The sequence below is a fragment of the Puma concolor genome, chromosome B4 (genome assembly GCF_028749965.1).
Source record: "Puma concolor isolate L17-30 chromosome B4, mPumCon1.1.hap2, whole genome shotgun sequence".
Lineage (NCBI taxonomy): Eukaryota > Metazoa > Chordata > Mammalia > Carnivora > Felidae > Puma > Puma concolor.
The window spans coordinates 47,146,614-47,167,616 of NC_141673.1; the positions used below are offsets into that span (position 1 = coordinate 47,146,614).

The following is a 21,003-nucleotide window of genomic DNA, read 5'->3' on the forward strand; positions in this document are numbered from 1 at the left end:
TCATCAAACTATAGCCTGAGGACCAAATCCTGCCCACTGTCTGTTTCCGTGTGTCTGGAGAGCACCACTCAAGCACTGAAAGCCACAAAGACAAAGCCCAGAAATCCCCTCCACTCCTAGAGCCTGCCACCCTACCAGTCACCATGCCTCACTCCTGTTCAGACCTTGCATGGATTGCCATGTACAAGTTGGAGACCATACTGTTGGCAATTGCCAAGTATTAAGTGGAAGAATATTAGTCTAGGAGTCAGAAATTTAGCAAGTCAACTCCCCTCCAGCAAGCTGCCCATGTTACGATGGGTAAACTCTCCAGAAGAGAGAAAGTCATAGCCAGGATCTGGGTATCATTAGAGCATAAAACTGACCAAGGCACCTACTGTCTTAGTTCAGGCTGCTATAACAAAATACCATACATAGATAGAGTGGTTTAAACAACAAACATTTATTTCTCACAGTTTGGAGGCTGGAAAGCCCAAGAGTAAGGTGGTAGCCAATTCAGTTCCTCATTCCTGGTGAGAGCCCTCTTATAAACAGTTGTCTTCTTACAGTATCCTCACATAGAGAAGTAGAGCAAGATCTCTGGTGTCTTGTTATAAGGGCACTAATCCCATCACGGAGGATCCACCTTCATGACCTTATCTAAACCTAACTACTTTCTGAAGGTATCACATTGATACTTAGGGTTGGAACAAATGAATTTCGGGGAACACAAATATTCAGCCCATAACACTACCTCTTCTTCCCACACTAGAGCCAGACCTTTCCCTGCAGACCATTGCTCATACCAAGAATGTCTCCAGCAGGTGGCAGTTGGGCATAAAGCATGCCCACCGCATAGGATGGCCCACCCTAGTCAAATGCGGAGTGGGGCAAGGAATTTACTCTCTTGTTATGTAAGTACCTACAAGATATATTTGATTGTGCCTTTTGGCCCATAAAGCCTAGAATATTTGCTATGAGCCTCTAGAAAAAATTTGTGAACCTCGATCTAGGGCTAGTTTTGCCCCACTACTCAGGCAATACCATTCTGAATACTCCATCCAGTACCTGTGTATTATAGGTTCTGACACTGGCTGTTGGAAATAGGAACTATTCCCAGTGTTGTGTGAGCTCTGAAGACTGTCATCCTCCTTCCTTTCTGGTGTTTTTTTTTTTTTTTCCCCCTTTGCCTCAGGAAGCTTCCTCCCATTGTGTGCTAATCAGTACTCAGCTGAAGACTCCAGGCAAAAGGTGCACTGATCTCTAGAACAGTATCTCTCTGTACAGCTCTCTCCTTTCTGTGAGTCTCCATTCCCTGGTACTATGCCCTATGAATTCTAGTCCCCTTGTCATTTCTGAATTCTGAATTCAGAGGTCTTTGGGCCTCAGTTTCTCCTTGCTACAGCCAACAACCTGAGGTACTGGTAAGGTCCTCCCATTAGCTTCCTCCTCTCAGGGATCACCGTCCTGTGCTACCTGTTGTCCAATATCTGAAAACCATGGTTTCATATATTTTGTCTGGTTTTATATTCATTGTAGGAAGGAGGGTAAATCTTTGATACCTAAAAGTGTAATTCCTGACTTCTCAAATTTGAAGAAACAAAATATCCACGGGACTTAAGCATTTGATGGGTTAAGTTCAAAGAAGATAGGAAATGGATTTTGATAGGAAAATTTCTGATAGGTTTAAGTTCTATTTTGGCAAGAAAGTAAGAGACAAGTAGAGTTTTCAGAAGGTTTCTCAAACCTGTCTAATGACAAGTCAATAGTAAAAATATCCCTTGTTTTCTAGAAGACTTTGTCAAGCAGTTATAGTCTTAATTCTGAGATTTTTTTATACATTGAATATCAATAGGTCAAAGATATGGCATCTTGTTAGCCAATGCCATGAACAGGATGGTGAATTTATGTGTGGGGAAAAAGAGATAAGAAGCTTGGTTCCTGTTGCATATATTAAAAAGTTAAGGTGTCACCTATTGTAGCAAAAGAGTTATTAGTGAAAGCATTGGTTCTCAACCCAGAACGTGAGATAATTCAAAGTGCAGCAAATTATGTCCAAGAATGTGCTGAAACTCTTACCCCAGATTATAAAATTTAGAATTAATTTGATGCCCAAACATTGGTTTTCAGAAAAAAGAACATCAAAATAATCAAGCAATTAAACTAGGGGTTGCTTGTATAGCCCCAGAAAGCAAGAGGTACTTTTTTCTTATTGCTGACTCTATTTAGTGACATTTTTCATCTGCCCATGATTTATGAAAGTGGAAATGCATCTGCAATAATAATGTAAAAATCATTTAGCTCTAGTTTTATCTGTGAGAAGGCCACTTTCCTGAAGAATGTGCGTTTCTTACCCCTAAGATGATATCCTTTTGACAGAGAAACAAACCGAACTGCTTCTCAAACTACCAGCTGAGTTCATTGTGACAGATTGCCAAGGGAAAAAGAAAGCTTATTTTCTTCTTGTCATTAATAGTTAATTGTTATTGCAGTTTCTCAGATGGGAGATGTGGGTTAGAGAAGTCATATCCATCCTTTCTAAAAGTGCTGTGATCTTATTAGAGGTGAGCACACAGCAGAAAATAAACCTATTCCTTGGGGGATTAAATGGAGCGGGCCTATGGATTTTTCTCTCTCCTCTCCTTTAAAGCACTTTAGTGACATGCTCTAACAAGTTGTCCACCTGGCCTAGTAAATCACTGTTAATGTTTCATGAAAGCTCTTGTGTTCTGGAACAATTTGCACTGATGCATTTCTAAAGCTCGCCTTTTGGAGGGTAGTGTGGGTTCCTGTGGTAATGCACATTTATGCACCTCTGAAGTGTTCTGTTCATCCACTCTACTGCCAGGGTCTCTTGTACAATTATATTGGCATTTAGAACAGCATCTTACAATGCTGTGAGCTAACTCTTCTATTCTAACACCTCTGGGATTTTGTGGCTTCCCTAATTGGGGAGAATACAAAAAAAAGATGACAAAGAAAGGTCAGCTGGTGAAGAGGAAAAGCAAAATTTTAAACCATCCTTAAAACATAGCAGAAAGATGGAAATCACATTGATAATCCCTACCAATTGCATAATGTATCTTCTGAGGGGTTCTTGGCTGACATAAAGTGAGCTGAAAAACTAAAATGAAGTCATGTCTTAAAAACAGGAAAATCTCGCGGTAAATATTAGTGCTAAAGGAAACCACTGAAATTTTGCTTTATTACCTGCTATGGAATCCATTTTGACTTTACAGGGCAATATAATGGATAATGCTGTAGCCATAGAGTTGGGCCCTATATCCACTGCTTATAGCTATTTGACCTTGGGCAAGTTATTGACCTTCTGCTCTTCATCTGCAGTTTTCTTTTTGGCAGAGTGGACATGGTAATGGAACCTGCATAAGGGTGTGGGAAAAATTCAGTGAACTAGTGCACACGAAGGGTTCAAATGTTAGTATTGCTATTAATAATTGTAAATATCCAGCACAACCTACATTTGCTTCAGTACTCTGGAAATATACAATTAAAGTATCCTGGAGATCAGAATTGCCTGGGGTTGACAGGCTAGCATTTCTGTTGTGTTTTACATGGAGGCCAACCTCTACCGAACGATATTGTTTGATTGGGAGTACTTATTTAACAGCTATAGTATTCACTTTGAAGCATTTTGGAAGCTAGTTCCCCCTCTCCCCCCCCCCAAACCCAGAATTATTTAGAAAGTAAATACTTCTACTTATTTAATCGGCTAAACTGAAAAATTTTTTAATTTTACTTAAATCCAAGTTAGTTAACATATAGTGTAATAATGTAATAATAATAGTGTAGTAGAATTTAGTGATCCATCACTTACATATGAAACCCAGTGCTCATCCCAACAAGTGCCCTTCTTAATGCCCATCACCCATTTAGCCCATCCTCTTCCCCAACACCCCTCCAGTAACCCTTAGTTTGTTCTCTGTATTTAAGAGTCAGCTAGATTGAATTATTATCTCTATTCACTTTGCCTTTGAGCCTTTCAAGCCTGAAGAATTTCACATTTGGGGACATGTTTACTGAACTCTGACATGAACTCCAAACAAGGTGAAAAGGAGGATATCATATTTTGTAGGCACCTGTCAGTTCATAATAATGTCCCATGAAACTGTTATTGCAGAACAGAACCTTTCCTTGTCATTTTGCATCAGTTTGAAAACTGCAGTTGTGCCCATCAAATGCAAACATCTAACATCTATGCTGAAGATAATCCTTTTCATCTTGTATTTTTATTGATGGGAAGTTTTATTATAGCGAATCTTCATCTCCCTGTCCTCACTGTCACTGACAAATCACAATGATACCAGAGAGTGCCCTGACTTTTTGTTAGTTGCTTCATTGCACATTCGCTAATATGCATTACCCTTTAGAAGAATAATCTGTCAGATCCTAGTTAATGCTGACAAGATATGCAGTCACGGAATTGCTGTGGTGCATTTCAATTAGGTTTGATTTTCTTACCTACAAGGTCTTAAAGCTAATTGGCTCATAGAGCTTTTGTCCTCCTGTGAAAGACAGACACATAATTATGCTAATTTGTTAAGGGGGAAAAATATGCCTGGCGCTGAGATTTTCATTGTCACTTTAAATGCTAGATACATGTCTCACTATATAGCATCCTCATTCTCTTTGAGAAACTACTTAAATTCTGAACAAATTTAGCTTAGAAATGCTTTCTTATAAGCATTTCCAGGCAGCATGAGTTTGTGGTATAAATTTTATGTTTATTATATATAAGAGCAGCATTGTTGCATTAATTCAATATTGAAGAAACTGATCCTTTAAAACTTACACTCAGGTAATTGTTACAAAGTTAGATGGTCAATCTAAAAGTGGTGAATGCATACTGACCTTTTACCACTGATTTTTATGTGTACCAAGAAAATAAGAGAAATGACCTCTGTGAAAGTAATGATATTTTGTCTACATTCTTAAAGACTAAACTTTTTAAATATTATTACCCAACATCAGAAAATATACTGGGCAGGTCTCCCACTTAACATTTGATAATTGACTTCTACAAAATAAATTCTAGGGACTCTGTGTGTTTTGTGTCTTCCCATTCAATGACAGCAATTGGTTATTAATTTTAGATGAAAGAAGTTTTTATTGGGACAGAAGTACTGAAAATTACTTCAGGGTGGATCTTTGGAGTTCAATGAACATAGCAGATGCTTACCTGGATGTATTTATTGGGGAATAGTGCAAACAAGGAGTGATAAACAATGAAACACGATGACATCACTGGAAAGTCCAGCTGTATTTACATGACTCCTGCTAGTTGTTTATCTTTTCCTTGCATGATAGCTTGCAAAAACAAAGTACTAATATGTCTTCCATTCCAAAGTTCATCTAAATAAAGTGGAAATTTAACATTATGAGTTCAGCTTTGTCCAGATTAAATAATATATCAACATGGGAAAATGTTAAAATCTAAAAGGTGTTTCACAGGATATTTTTAAAGAAAGTATATTAAGTAGTGTTTAGTTAGCTGTTATATTTAGTTTCTTCCTTTCTCACTCTTAGTTGAATTGATCACATTGGTAGATGAAACTATAGTCAGTCAATTCAGCACTTATTCAGCACTATTAACAAATGGTTAGGATAAAAAAAATAAATGGAAAGACAAAGATATTTGAAATTTTTCATCAAGGAATTTAAAATATATTAAACCAAGAACTTAGAATCTGGTGGTAATGATGGGCAAGTAGATTGTATCCACTAGGAATGCACTCAGCAGCAAGAAACAAAACACTAGCTCATGCAATAAATAATTTTAATTTCTCACATGTAAGGTGTCCGTATGTGAGCAGTCCTAGTCAGATGCAGTAGTTCAACAACATCCCATCTCTTCACTTTGCCATCCTTGGCCTGTACTTCCGACTTTGTGCTTTCTACCTCATGATCTTAAGGTAGCTGCCACGTCTCTGAGCATCATGTCTGTGTTCAAAGCAGGAGGAGGAGGCAGAGAGCTTCCCCCTGGTGCCTGTATCCTTTATAAGAAAGCATAAGCTTCCCTATTAAGTGCCCTGCCTATTTGTCAGAACTGTGCCATGGGACCACACTTAGCTGGACAGAAGGCTCCAGAAATGAGTACTTCATTTTTCCAACCCCTCTGTTGGAAGCGGCAAGGGAGAAAGAAGGTCCTTAGAAACTGCTGTTGGGTCAACCTCTCAGTAATATATCCACACAGAGCAAGTAAATAAGGCAGAAAGAAATCAGCTGTAGGAAAGAAAAAGGGAAATTCCTGATTTGGGATAAGGATATCATGGAAGTAGCACTTAGGCGGGGCTTTTGGGATAAGTAAGATTTGATTAAAAAAAAGAATGGGGGGCTCAAAACAATTCAGAAAAGAATAAGCAAGGGAAAGGCATGGGGGTATAAAATGACATGGTGTGTGTGGGGAGGGAACAATTGGCAGTATTGGATGTCTGGATCTAAAGGAATATGTAAATGTCCTGGTGGGGAAACTGCGTGCTAAGAATTTGCAAAGGGATTTTGAGAATCATTTATAGAGGAATTTTATTGCTGCGCTCAATAGTTTAACTTTTAGTGGTTTCCCAGAACATGCAAAATCAAAATAAAACTTCATAGCGTGGCAATCAAGGCTCTCGGTAATTTGGACCTAACTTGCATTCCTTGTTCATTTTTTCCACCATACCCCATATATATGCCAAAACCTTTGGTCAAACTGGATTTCTTATCACCCCCCACCAATACAACATCTTCTATAGGCGTGCAATGCTGCCTGCCTATTATGGATTCTATGGAAATGTTCTTGCCATCCTTTTCCAAACTGAAGTTCCACCCATCAAGGCCCATCCAGCCAAGAGATGTAGTAGAATCATCCCTGATCACCTTAACTCTCTTTTGAACTATTATAATATTTTAACGATTATGGTATTTTGCTGGAAATGGTGAGCTAGAACAGGTCCAAACTCCTAGTCTAGAGTCAAAGGCTGGAAAGAATAACTCAGACTCAGTTCAAGGTTGTTTTCTTTTCAGATGACTCCCAAACAGGCAGTCAAGCAGCATCAGGAATGTACACAGGATTAAGAGGCAAGTGAGGGGATAAAGCTCCTCTGTTTCTCCTTGATCTATCATGAAGTCATGTCTGTATTGGTTTACTGAGCTTAGGCCTGTAAGGGTAAGAAATATACCAGATCTGAAGAGGCCAGAACTACAGGTACAGTAGCTTCTACATCACTTAGCCAGGTGGAGAGACCACATCAGCACCTGAGGTTCTATTACCAGGTCAAGAATTTTTTGCTTTGAACCAATTACATGTCGTATCCTGTTTCTGGCCAGGAGCCACACACACTGGTCTTACCACGTATTTTTTCTAATATTGGATCTATTTGTGTATATCTTTTAGACATTGTAACATGTTGGTTAAGAGCATAGTGTCAAATTGCCAGAATTTATATCTTAACTCTACCATTTACAAACTGTGTGATGTTGAGCAATACACCTCAGTTTCCTCATTTACATGGGGAAAATAATGGAATCCACCCCATTTGGTTGTAGTGAGGATTAAATGAGATAGTTCATGACTCTTTAAGCCAGTGCTTCATATCAGTTGATGTTGTGTGGTCACACAGGTAATTTTTGAGGGAGAATACTCTTATTTATATTTTCCTCTATCACATGTAAAACTTGCTGTGTACACAATAAGTATTTGAAAAATAAATGAATGAATGAATGAATGAATGAATGAGTAAATTGATTGATTTCAGGGGCACCTGGGTGGCTCGGTTGGTTAAGCGTTTGACTTCGGCTCAGGTCATGATCTCGCGGTTCGTGAGTTCGAGCCCCGTGTCAGGCTCTGTGCTGACAGCTCAGAGCCTGGAGCCTGTTTCTGATTCTGTGTCTCCCTCTCTCTCTGCTCCTCCCCTGTTCTGCTCTCTCTCTCTCTCACAAAAATAAATATTTTTTAAAAAATTTTTAATAATTGATTTCAGTGTTTGATGGCTCTAGAAATAAGAACAACTGATCACATAGAATAACAGCAAAAATTTTTTAAAAATGGGCTTATCTTAAATACAGAAAAACATTAATCCTATTAAAAGGCAACCAGCTCTACACTAAAACTGTCAGTGGAAATGAGCATTTTATAACCTCCCTGGTAATTTGGCAAAATTATCAAAAGTCTCTCAAAAAGCCATGGATTTTGACCCAGTAATTCTAATTTTATAAATCCTAAGAAAGTAATACAAGAAATGTACAAAGAATGTTGCAGGATAAAAATGTTGCAGGAAACAACATAAAGGTCCACTCATGAAGATTAATTTTTAACAATTTTAAATATTTATATGAGATAAACCCATATTTGAACCGAGAAAAATGGCATCAGATATTAAGTAAAAACAAAAGGATAACATCATAGAGTATAAGGCTATTTCTTTTAAAAGCAATAATAATAATAAAAAAGGCACATAGTATCTTGTTTGTATGTGAGAAAATAAGCCTGGGGAGAGATATATAAAATATTAGCTGCTATCTTTTGGTGAAAATAGGAATGATATTTATTTTTTCTATATTATATTTTGAAATGTTCACAAGGACTGGAAAAAATAGAAATTTCATTTTGTAAAAGCAATCATCTTAAAGTTCAGTTTTTATAAACTCCAGTGCAATGGCCTGTGGTTCCCAGCATGTTCACACATTCATCAAGACTGTCAACAGTCTGTCCTTGGATGTGAAGGCAGTGGGTGGTGTGATGGAAGCAAGGAACCAGGAAGCAGACTGATTCCAATCCTGTTTCTGTTAATTCTTGTGTGGCCTTGGGTAAACCTTTATTCAATTGTAAAGAGCCAATGGATGTTCATATAGTATTGCTATGAAGTGTAGGTAAATTTACTTACTACGTAAATGGCTAGCATCAGGTGTCTTCAAATGCCAAAACAAAATAGCCTTGATCAACCTAACTATAAAGAGCATAAGAATTAAAGACCCAAATTTGGAGTTAAAATGCACATGCACACACACACACACACACACACACAGGGCCAGGACTGGAGTGAGGCAAAAGAGGCACGAAGGGCACAAAATATGAAGAGGTCCTCACTCCCAGAGTCATGCAAACAGATTCTGGTCCCATTTCTAATACGAAATATTCAAAATACTGACCTCAGCTCAACTGTAAGATTGAGCACCTCCTTGTATCTTGCACCTTGTGTGCCTCTTACACTAGTCCCTGCCATGAACGTAAGAGCGTACACACACACACGCACACGTGCACACACACACACATTTTAGCAGCAGACAGGAAGAGGTATGACCAACAGTTCTATAGAATGATTGTCAATTTGTATAATATTTCTTCATCAATATGGAGAAATGACCTAATTACACTTAGAAAGTAAAAACAAACGGTTCTGTCTTCTGATAGGTGATAGGGAATGATAGAAAAATCTTTCTTTATGCAGACATGACCCCAGAATTCCCACATTTGAGTCCATAGGAACTGTCTGAAAAATTGTTATCCAGTGGCCCAGTGAATCTTCTGTACATCTTCTTACCACAAACTTCAAACTTCCATGTTTGTTGCATAAGTATTGGCCTCTATCTACTTGAATTCATATATTTCTCCTTCTTGATGTTCTCAATTAAATTTATCCAACTCTGGACATTTCAATTTGTTATTGACCTGGAAACCCCCTGAGATGCTTCTTTAGTTTACTGACCCACAATTCCTATCTCTGTGATTGGAAGCTACTAACTCTCCATGCCCAGAATGGGCCCCTGGATGCCATTGGCCGTGAAAAGGTGTTGGTGTGATGAAATTTGTAGAGATGTTGCAGGGATTCTAGGGACAGTACAACACTTTAACACGACCATTCTCTTTGGCACATAAGCAGACAGCAAATGCTTCAGTAACAAAACTTCAGCATGACCCAAATCAAAAAATTTACTTTTATAAGATATGATCAATATTTTTTCTAAATTTTGGTTTTGAAGACAAAATTAACAGCTTACTCATATTAAATTAGGCTTGTACTCCATGTAGATATGTAATATAAGCCAAATCTACGTGATAATAATACACCCAAACACTAATTCCTTCTTATGAGTTGGAGTAGGTCATTCTGACATGGATATGCCAAAAGTGACATTCATATTGCCATTTCAGGCCTAATTCTTTTTTAAATAAGAAGTTTCCAAAATACCATATTGGAAAAAATTTTATTCAATGCTGAAAGCAGTTAATTATTTATGTTCTCACAGAATCATATATTGAAATGCTATATTTCAAAATATTGACACTAGTTATAAATACGGCAAGTAAAGAGAAAGGATTCCTGGCATGGAACTCTGAAAACCCAGGTCTAGCTGTGTGACCTCCCAATAGCTGTGTGCATGGGAAGCTGCCTTCCTTTGGATTTGATAAATACATTTGTAAATTGAGAGAGCTAAAACAACATAATCTCTAAGATACCATCACTTTAACATGCCTTGATTCTTAATTTCTATCTAACATGTGTTTGCAAAAAGTATCACAGTACGTTTAGGGCTAACTACAAATTCACTGCCCCATCATTGATACCAATATACAAAGGCATTTTAACTGTTGTATCATACACCTGATTCCCATAACTAGTACTGATTAAAATCTCACAAAATATGACTTCTTCTACACCCCTCTTCTGAGTATAATTTGCTCATCATTCCTAATGGAGTAAATAAAACAGTACTTTGTGAAACAAGGAAGGGCATTTGTAAAAATATTTTTATAAGGTTGCATTAATTTAATAAATTGTGTCTGCAAAGACAGCTTTTTTAAAGCTGATGTTGCTCATATTTTCTGAATAATTCAATAATTATTTTAGTATAACCATTTATTTCTTTTCAGTGAGAACTCCATATAACCTCGTATTTTTTCTTTCCTGTCAGACAAGGGAGCTAAACTAGAGGGTGATGACTATTTCGTTTGTATAAGCATTCTGTTCAACAATGTGGGCAAAAGACAAAACTGACTCTTATAGGTTTCCAATAAATATTCTCTCAATTTGGTAACCACAGTCTACTCTGCTACACCCCCACACCATCTGTTTTTATCCTTATGTCTATAGGGTGGAAACAAAAACTTTCTACAAATTCAAGGAGGATGTGCGAGAAAGAATTCAGTCATAGTATATTTGAAAAAACTGTTATAGATTGTGAGTATTATTAGATGGGCATATTAATCTGAGTTCTCTAGAGAAACAGAACCAATAGGGAATGAATATATATTCATATTCATAAATATATAATTTATTATAAGAAATTAGCTTACATGGTTAAGATGGCTAGGAAATTCCAAGATTTGTGGTAGGCAAGCTGGAGATCCAGGAAAGCCAATAATATAGTGCCAGTATGAGTTCAAAGGCCTGAGAACCAGGAGAACCAATGGTGTTAAGCTCTAGTCCAAGCCAGTCATAAAGCAGAAGACCAATGTCCCAGCTTGAAGACAGATAAGCAGAGAGAGCAGTATTCTTACTCAGCCTTTGAACAGATTGGACGAGGCCCACCCACATTGGGGAGGGCAGTCTTCTTTACTATGTTAACCAATTCAAATGTTAATTTCATTCGGAAACACAATCATAGACACACCCTGAGTATTGTTCAATCAAACATCTGGGCATCTCGTGGCCCAATCAAATTGACACATAAAATTAATTATCACAGTGGGCCTTAACATTGTAGAATCCAGCCCTATCCATTTAGAGCTAAGAAAGCTGTATTCCAAAAAAAAAAAAAAAAAAAAGGAAAACTGTATTCCAATATTATAAAGTGTTATAAAGTGCCCAACTGGATCCTGGGAAATCCAGGATCATAACCTAAATCTTTATATTTTATGAGATATATTGTGTTATTATATCACGTTTTCATTCAACTCTCATTCTACTATGCCACAGTATTTTTTTTTTTAACTAGTTTAAATATGATCTTCTCCATGATAATGAATCCCATGTGTGTGTGTGTGTGTGTGTGTGTGTGTGTGTGTGTGTGTGTGTAGAGGGGGAGAATGTTCATGACTTAATAGACACGTAATCTTGAGAAAGCCATTAACATTTTGAGCCTCAGTTTTCTCATTAGTAAATGAGGATAAAATTTTACCTACCTCATGAGTTCGTTGCAAAGATGAATTAAGTCAGTGTATTACGGGTAACCTCTTACAGTGACTGCAACATAGCAAGTGCTACCTAGGCATTAGCTCTTAGTATTATTATTGATATAAAACTTTATGTGTTCAAGTTTCTCCTTAATCATCCCCTTGGCCCCATCCCCTTCTTCCCTCATCACTGACCTATTGTGTCAACTGGTTCCTACCTCTCTTTGATAGTGTATCTCATTCTGTAAGGGCTCAGGGATTTCACAATCAAACTCCACAGCCACAGCAAAGAAAGAAAAATGGTTTAGACAAGTTAAGAGAGGTAGGCAAGGTCCAGATATGGCAGGAAGAGATGTTCTGTTATTACTCTCCTTTGTTAGCTTTTGGCAAAACAGCTAAACCAATGTGTGTGCCCACATTCACAATAGTCTTAAACTGTACAGTCCAGCAGCACATTCCGATGTGGGCATCATGTTTCCAGATGCTTGTTACACCTCAGATAGGTAGGTAAGCTGGACAACATAGTCATCAGGACTCCCTGTGCTTTCCTGTGTTTTATTTATATCACTGTGACCGTTGATTCTTCTGAATCACCTGTTATGATGTTATTTACAATAAGCTGCTGATTAAAAGCTGGTCAGGCTACCTGAGTGCTGCGGCTCTCTCTAAGATTCTGCCCATGATCTGTACTGCTATGTGACCAAGTGCCGGTGACATGCATTATGTTGGGTGCTGTACATTTATATACAAGTCTCGGACTGGGCTTATTTTATGAAAACCCCCTCTTCTTTAAAATGATTTATTCATGAAACATTTGAAGTGTTCTTTTTTTCTCATCAGTAAGGATTTTCTAATATGTATTTTGTAATTTTAATATATATATATAATATATTTTCTTCCAATATATATAAATATATATCTCCAAGTGATATATATATCTCCAAGTGAACATATATGTCCATGTTGTGAAAAAAATCAATGCTGTAAGACCTCTAATGATAAAAAATAGAAATATCACACCTGGGCATTGTTTATTGTAAGAAGTACATGTAAGCTTCTCCCATGGCTCTCAACTTTTTTGAGACATTATCTTGCTGAAATTTTATATAAATACATTTATTTTAGAGGAAATATACATGTGATGCTTAGACTTCAATCAGAATCTTTAACTTGTGATAAAGAATTAAGAACAATATACCCAGCACTTAAAACAAAATACATGATGTAGTGATATATTTAGTTTTGAGTGTGTTTTATTTAATATAGGTACATATAATATACATGTAATATATGTGTATATATATTTAACACATATAGACAAACTTATACTACATGGCTAAATAATGTGGTTTGTTCTATGGGTACATTGGAGTGTTCTCTGAAGTGAAGGTCAGTGTGTATAGGTATGGTCAGGGAAATAAGTTGACCTTATTTCTCTTCCCTGATGGAAGGATTAGATACCCTTAAAAGATGCTTATGAAGCCCCTTGTTCTTCCTCTACCAGGGCCTTTAGACAATTATTTGTTATTTTCTGTTTCCTTCTACTCCTTGTTATTTTCTGTTTTCTTCCATTTGTCTGGCCAACAAGTATTTATTGAACATCTACTTATGTGCCAGGAATTCTGATGGGCACTGGGGTGAACAGGGAAAATGTGGCTTACTCCTCAAATTTCTAACATTCAGATATATAGATACAGATATAGATGATATAGACATAGATATCTATAGAGATAGTATATAGATATTTATAGATATAGATAGTATATTGATAGATACTCTCTCTTGTATATGTATTTATATACACATATATATATTTATACATATATGTATTACACAAATGTATTTATTAGAGGTTCTAATAAGGCCTATGGAAGAAGCACACAGGGTACTGAGATAGAGATTGTGATGAGGGTGGGGGTGGGGTGCTTCTTTAGATAAGATGTTAGAGTGGCCTCCATGAGGACGGACTCTGAGCCAAGACCTAAAGAATGAAAGTAAAGCAATTCAAGATTTAGCAGAACAACATTGGAAACAGAAGGAGCAGCCAGTAAAAAGGTCTTCAAAGTAGAGAGCATGCCAGTGTGGCTAGAACATTGGAAAGACAGGAAGATGAAACTGACAAAGTAAGCTGGAGACATAAATATGTAGAACTTTGTAGGCCATAGTGAGAAGCTAGGACTTTATTCTAAAAGCAGTGGGAAAGAAGCCTTAAAGAATTTTTGGATTGAACAGATGTGATCTTATTCACATTTTTAAAAGATTTCTTTTGATGCTATGTGAAGAATGGATTGAAAAGGGACAAAAATGGGAACAAGAATGCTATAATAGTATCCCAAGAAATAGATGATGGTAAGTGAACTTGGTGCTGACAGTGGAGATAGATCAAAGTGGGAAGACTTCTTGTGTATTTGGAGGCAGAACTGACAGATCTTGAGGATGGAATGGATGTGGTATATGAAGGAGAGAAAGGATTTACAGGTGCTCCCAGATTGTTATCTTTTGCAATTGGATGATTTGTAGTTCAATTTGCTAAAATGAGAAACTTAGAAGAATAACAGGTTTAAGAATAATCTGAATCTCAATTTTGGACATATTAAATTTGAGGTTCCTTTTAGACATCTCCTTAGAGGTATCAGGTAGCAGTTAGATGCATGAGTCTATGGGACTCAGGAGACAGACGTGGGCTGGAGGTAGATATTTGAACAACATCAGAGTGTGCAAAGGCTGGGACTGGATCAATATATCCTTAGATACATATTGAAAATAAAAAGTGTCCAGGAAGAGGCCCTCAATCCCATCAGCATTTAGAATTTGGGTGGAAGAAGAGGCAAAAAAGGAAATGAGAAGGAACATCACTGAAGTTCTCCCACTGAAAAGCTGGGAGAATATGATGCCACAGAAGCTAAGAGTAGAAAGTTTCAAGAAGGAAAGAGTAGTCAAGTGTACCAAATAGCTGCTGAGAAAGAGATGAGAATATGCATGTTTCTCTTGGACCTGGCAACTTGGAGGTCATTGGCGATCTGGACAAGACTGGTTTCTTTTAGTTGGGTCAGTATCAGACCAGAGCAGTCGAAGAGTGAACCAGAGATAAGGATTAAGCAGAGACAATAGAGGATTTGCTCAAAAATATTTCATGTGATGGGAAGCAAAGACATGGACAATCAGTACAGAGAGATGTGGACTCCATGAAGGTTTGATTTTCCAGATGGCATATGCATATTTATGTACCTGTTGGAATAATCCAGTAGTGAGGAAAGGGCTGATGATGTGGAAGACAGAAGAGGAAGAAAATTCTTGAGCATATGTCAGGAGATGGGAGCAAAAGTGGAGAGATTTGGCTTTGATAAGAACAGCAAAGAATGGGGGGAGGGAGCAGAAATAGTGCCTTAATAACCACTTTATGCGCAATGTATACAGTGTTTGGCATATATTCGACGCTCAGTAAATATTTCCTGAGTGAATCAAGTAAACACCCATTGCACGTCAGGGAAACAAACGAGCAGCAGGCAAAAGGAAAGAGTGAAGAGCAAAGAAGACAGGACTTATTCATACTCCTTAATTAGTTATTTCTTATTTTATAACGTGTTCTTTGCCACCCTGATTAGACAACTGAGTTACACTTTTTTTAAATCAAGCTCAATTTTTTTTAATGTGAAGACACAGTCTATGTGGCATTTAAGTTAGCTTTTATTTTACATAGTGTTTATTCTGATCTCCTCACAATGTAAATTCTCAAATGGTGTTTTCTATCTTGCTAATTCATTTTCAGATCCACAGCAGGAGTCTAATAATTTGTTGATATGCATGAAATTTTCCTAATTTTCCCTAGTTTTCATGATTATCTTCAGAGCTGATAAAGTTATTGATTATAATAAACCAAATATGTAAACATATTTACAAATCACATATCCATTTGGCCTTAAAGGTACATAATAGCACTTGGTAAGATTTAATTCGCTGCCAATGTTTTTTTGTAAGGCGAGGAAAACTCTAATGTAAAAAAACACCTATCTACTTGGCTGAGGTTCATATAAACTCACTTTTTTATGTCTATCTCAGGATGTTTAGATGAAGTGGAAGATAGATTATCTATTATTAAAATTCTAATAAAGACATTTTGAACTCAGAGAACCCAATAAATTGTCTTTGAAGATTTGTTCTTTAGCAATTGTCTTCCTCAAAAGACATGACAGCCAGCAATAGTCAAAAATTGAACACTGTAAAGAAAGCACATCAAATAAGCTGCATTTGCTTACCAGAAATAGTTAAGATTTTTGTTTTCTTTTTCTATCAAGAATGATTCTACTGATGTTAATAAATTACAAAACTTTATTATTGCATTTGGAGTAGAGGGAATGATAAATTATGAGGTTCCCATATATTTCTCTAGTTCAGTGCAATACAAACAGAAATGACATATATATACTCTAATGGGTATATGAATAATGAATGTTGCTGCTGTATTTTTATTATATGGTAATACAAAATTGAAAAATAATGTACTCAGAAGATTTCTGATGAGTTAATAACATGTGGATTTATTTTCACACATTCAGTGAGTGAAATTTTATGTTATTTTATTCTAGACTTACTGTGAAATTTTTATTTGTAGCTTGTTAGAAAATCATTAAAGATTGATCTCATCTCTTATTATTCTGTTCTGAAGCTGTTCCAACATCTTGCTTATTTATTTGAACTTTCTTCAGACCTTGAGTGATACTAACGGTCACCATCTTTAGAATTAATTTCAGCCGAGGGAATAAGAAATTTAATTTAATTTCAATCGAGAAGTAGTGTGTGTGGCAAAGAGCCCCTGAGGAAGGGTCATGTAAGCTGAGAACTGAGTGATGATAGAGTAAGGCAGTTGCAGAGTGACAAAAAGAATAGCATGTTGGAGTATGCGACATCCCTAAAGTCAAAGAATCCCATGTTGCCCTAGCAACATGGGAATTACTGGCAATCTCCCTACTGCCTGCCTCCCCACACATATCAGCACCGACTATTAACCAGATCATCAGCCTTCTTCAATTTTCTTACCCTGATATTTGCTGAGAATCCCTAGAAGACATTGGCTTTCGCATACACACAGTTCTTTTCGTTTTGTATGGCATATAGAAGAGAAAGAAGTCTCCTGCCCTTGCTCACTGGGGTCACCTGTTCTGGAGTCTCCTGTGTCTCAAAGTTGCCATGGCTGTCTGTCGGCAGTGGTGATATCTGCCTGTGTCTTTATGAGGCTTCCAGCACTGATGCTGGTGCCATTGATACATGCACCAAGGACACTGTTCTCTGATTGCTGCTGACTCTCCTCATTGAGGACCCGTGTGTGTTAGCTGACTGAGCACTCTGTGGACTGAGCTCTGCTCTGTATTCATCGCTGAAGAAAGGGGATCTCTCTCGTGCCCTCCTTCTACCATTCTTGTGTGTTCCTTAGTTCTGTAAGTGCCCAAAATTTGTTTTGTTTTGTTTTGTTTCAGGCTTGACTTCTCCAGAGTTCTGTTATAAGTCTAGACCTCCTCTTCCATTTCACTTGAGTCCATTGTCCTTAAACCCCTCTTTTGAGAACCAGTCTTCACTTTTCTTAGCACAGTTTTCTTCCCAAGAAGTTCCTTAGTCTCTCATGTAAATAGACTTATAGTTATTTCCAGGTCATAGGTGTTCTAGTTATGCCAGATTTCCTGAATCCCCAGGTGAACACACCATTATTTCAAGCCATGGTCATTCTCATGTTACTTCTATATTTTTGGCAGCTTACATTTCTCAATAAACATCTTTTGCAAAAAGTTTTTTAGTAATTGTGATTACATGTGAATTTTGAAAATTCCTTGTTTGATTCCAGAATCTTTGTTTGGTGCTTACAAGGTGATCTACAGACAATGTATCTGATTAAACTAGCCATTCCCATCTCCCTCATCCCTTTAAACATTGTTAACTAGTTCATTAGTAAAGACATATAATTATTTTGTGATATATTATAGGAGTTGCTATGTGTATAAAATTCATTGTAAATTATAATTTAAATAAAATGACAGTAAAGTTGACTAAGAGGCAAAGCATCATTGTCCATACTAAGCAGAGTGAGTCTAGCCTTTGCTTGCCTTCTGCGGAATGTCCACATGACATAATAGGAAAATTGGATTTAGAATTAGAAGGCCTGGTTAAGAGCCCTAATTTTGCCACTTATTGGTTGCCATTTCAGTTTTTTGAATTTCAGTTTCCTTATCTGTGAAATAAGGCAAAACTATCTGGCCAGCTTAATAATAAAAATATAATGAGTGGTAACGTTTATTGAATGCATACCAGGTTCCAGGCAGTGTGCTAAGCATGTTAGAAGCTTTATCTCAATTAACCCCCACAACAACCCTCCAAGGAGGGTACTAAAAAAAAATGACCTTGAACACAAAAACCTGCACATTGGTGTTTAGAGCAGCTTTATTTATAACTGCCCAAACTTGGAAGCAATGTAGATAGCCTCAGTCGGTGAACAGATAAATAAATTTTGGTACCTCCAGACAATGGAATATTATTCAGTGCTAAAAAGGAGTGAAAAAAAAAGCCATGAAAAGACATGGAGGGAAGTTAAATTCATATTACTGAGTGAAAGAAGCAATCTGAGATTGGCTCCTATGATTCCAACTCTATGATATTCTGGAAAAGACAAAACTATGGAGACAGTAAGAAGATCAGTGATTGCCAGGGGTTCAGGAAAAGGAAGGGGTGAATAGATGGAGCACAGAGGATTTTTAGAGCAGGGAAGATACCCTATGATACTATAATGGTGGATATATATCATCATACATTTGTCCAAACCTATAGAATGTACAACACCAAAAGTGAGCACGAATGTTAACTGTGAACTTTAGGTGACTATAATGTGTGTCATAATTTCATTAATTGTAACAAGTATTCCACTCTGGTGAAGGATGTTGATAATGGGGTAGACTAGCATGTGTGGGAGCAGGAGGTATATGGGAAACCTCTATACCTATCACTCAATTTTGCTGAGAATCTAAAAAAAAAGTCTGAAAATAATACTGACCTTGATAGTGGTTAAGTAACGAGCCCAAAGTCATATAGCTATTAAGTGAAATAACTAGGCTTCATACCCAGACCATCTGACTCCAAATTGTTGCACTTAACTGGTGTGCTATCCTGAACAGGAGATAATGTTTAAGTGTATGTGAGTGGTATCAACTCTGAAATTACTGTGGCTACTTTCCCCTGAGATCTGTGGTTGAAGCTAGTCATTTCTCAAAATAAGCAACTTCATTCTCCGTAACTGCCAACTGAAATCATTTCCCAGATATATATGGTGATTTTACATTTTAAAACTCTTGGAAATTAATCTAACAATGTAACATTGTATTCAAAAACCATTACTCAGAATTATTTTAATGTGTTTGTATCCCTTTACAGATTTTAACACATTTGTATAGTTATAAAGTATACATACTTTGTATTATGTATGGAAGTATACAACTTTGCATTATGCTTATTTCACTGAATATTAGATTATGTACGTGTTTAATTCATTTATTCATTCAAAAGATATTATTGAGCTTCTAATGTAAGCCAGACATTGTCTAGTTTCTGTGAATCAACAGTAAGCAAAATTGCCAAGATCCCTATCTTAAATAATGCCTTCTAATACAGAGAGAATATTATAAATCAATGATGGAAAGTGCTGAAGTAGAATAAATAAATAAAGCAAGGTAAGGAGGCAGACAGTGACAGATAGGCAAAGTGATATTTGAAAATAGTCTGATTAGGGAAGGCATCTCTGAAAAGGTATTGTTTGAGTAGAGACCTGCATGACATGAGGGTATGAGCCCTGCATATATCTCAGGAAGAGTATTCCTAACAGTGAGGCAGTACATACAAAGGCCCTGAGGTCAGAGAGAGCTTGCTGTGTTTGAAGAGCAGCAAGAGGACCAGAACAGAAGGGGTAAAATGCGGGGAAGATTGGTGGAAGATGCAGGCTGGGACAGGGGTGAAGGGATGGACAGAGGAAGAGAGGATGCTGTTGGGAACAAGTGGGGCCTCTGGAGGGTTTCTAGGAAAGTAGTGATACAATCTAATTTATGGCTTAAACAAGCACCTGCGTGGCTCAGTTGGTTTAGTGCCTGACTCTTGACTTTGGCTCAGGTAATGATCTCATGCACTGTTAGACCAAGCCCTGCGTTAAGCTGAGCATGGAGCCTGTGTGAGATTCTCTCTCTTCCTCTCTCTCTGCCCCTCCCTCACTCGCTTTCTGTGTGTGTGTGTGTGTGTGTGTGTGTGTGTGTGTGTGTGTGTCTTCTTCCCCCTTCTCAATACATAAATAAACTTAAAAAAAATTACTCTGGCTTTGTTCAGAAAATAAACTACAGTGGGTAGAGTAGAGGCAGCGACCAGTTAGAAGGCTATTGTAGCCAAAGTGATAGATGATGGGAGTTAGGGTGGTAATGGCAGAGGTGGTGAGAAGTGGTCTACTGAATATTGTTCAAAGGTAGAACTGATTAGATTTGCCAGATGCTGTGAGTCCTGGGAGAAAGGAGGCAAAAATGATGCCTGGTTTCTAACCTGAGCACACAGAAGGTTGAAGTTGCCAATTATGGAGAGGAAGGAAATTAAAGGAAGAACAGATTTGGGGTGGAGGTTGGTAAGATAGGAATCAAGAGTTCAATGTAGACAAGATCAAGTTAGTCATTGTTTGTGCTGGTCTTAGTCTATCAATAACCAAGGTTGTGGTTGAACTGGCCCTTGCAATTCTTATTATGATTGCAAGATGCTCTTCAGTGATAACCATCAGGAAAGTTTGAAAAAATAAAGGTTTATTACTTACAGGATCTGGCAATTGCACAACACACCTGGAGCCACACAACAAGATCACGGGTAGAGAGAGAATGCAAGCATGCACCCAGGGTTCTGCTTTT

The 21,003-nt window shown here is 37.3% G+C and overlaps 1 protein-coding gene and 1 long non-coding RNA gene across 2 annotated transcripts in view; one reads left to right on the top strand and one right to left on the bottom strand.

Moving 5' to 3' along the window:
- PTPRR (protein tyrosine phosphatase receptor type R) overlaps window positions 1-21,003 on the top strand; it is a 244,264-nt gene that overhangs the window by 87,179 nt on the left and 136,082 nt on the right.
- LOC147579042 (uncharacterized) lies at window positions 3,166-17,272 on the bottom strand. Its single transcript, XR_015253125.1, has 3 exons — window positions 17,129-17,272; window positions 5,177-5,349; window positions 3,166-3,359 (listed from the first exon to the last, which is right to left on the bottom strand). It is a non-coding gene; the product is annotated as an uncharacterized LOC147579042 (long non-coding RNA).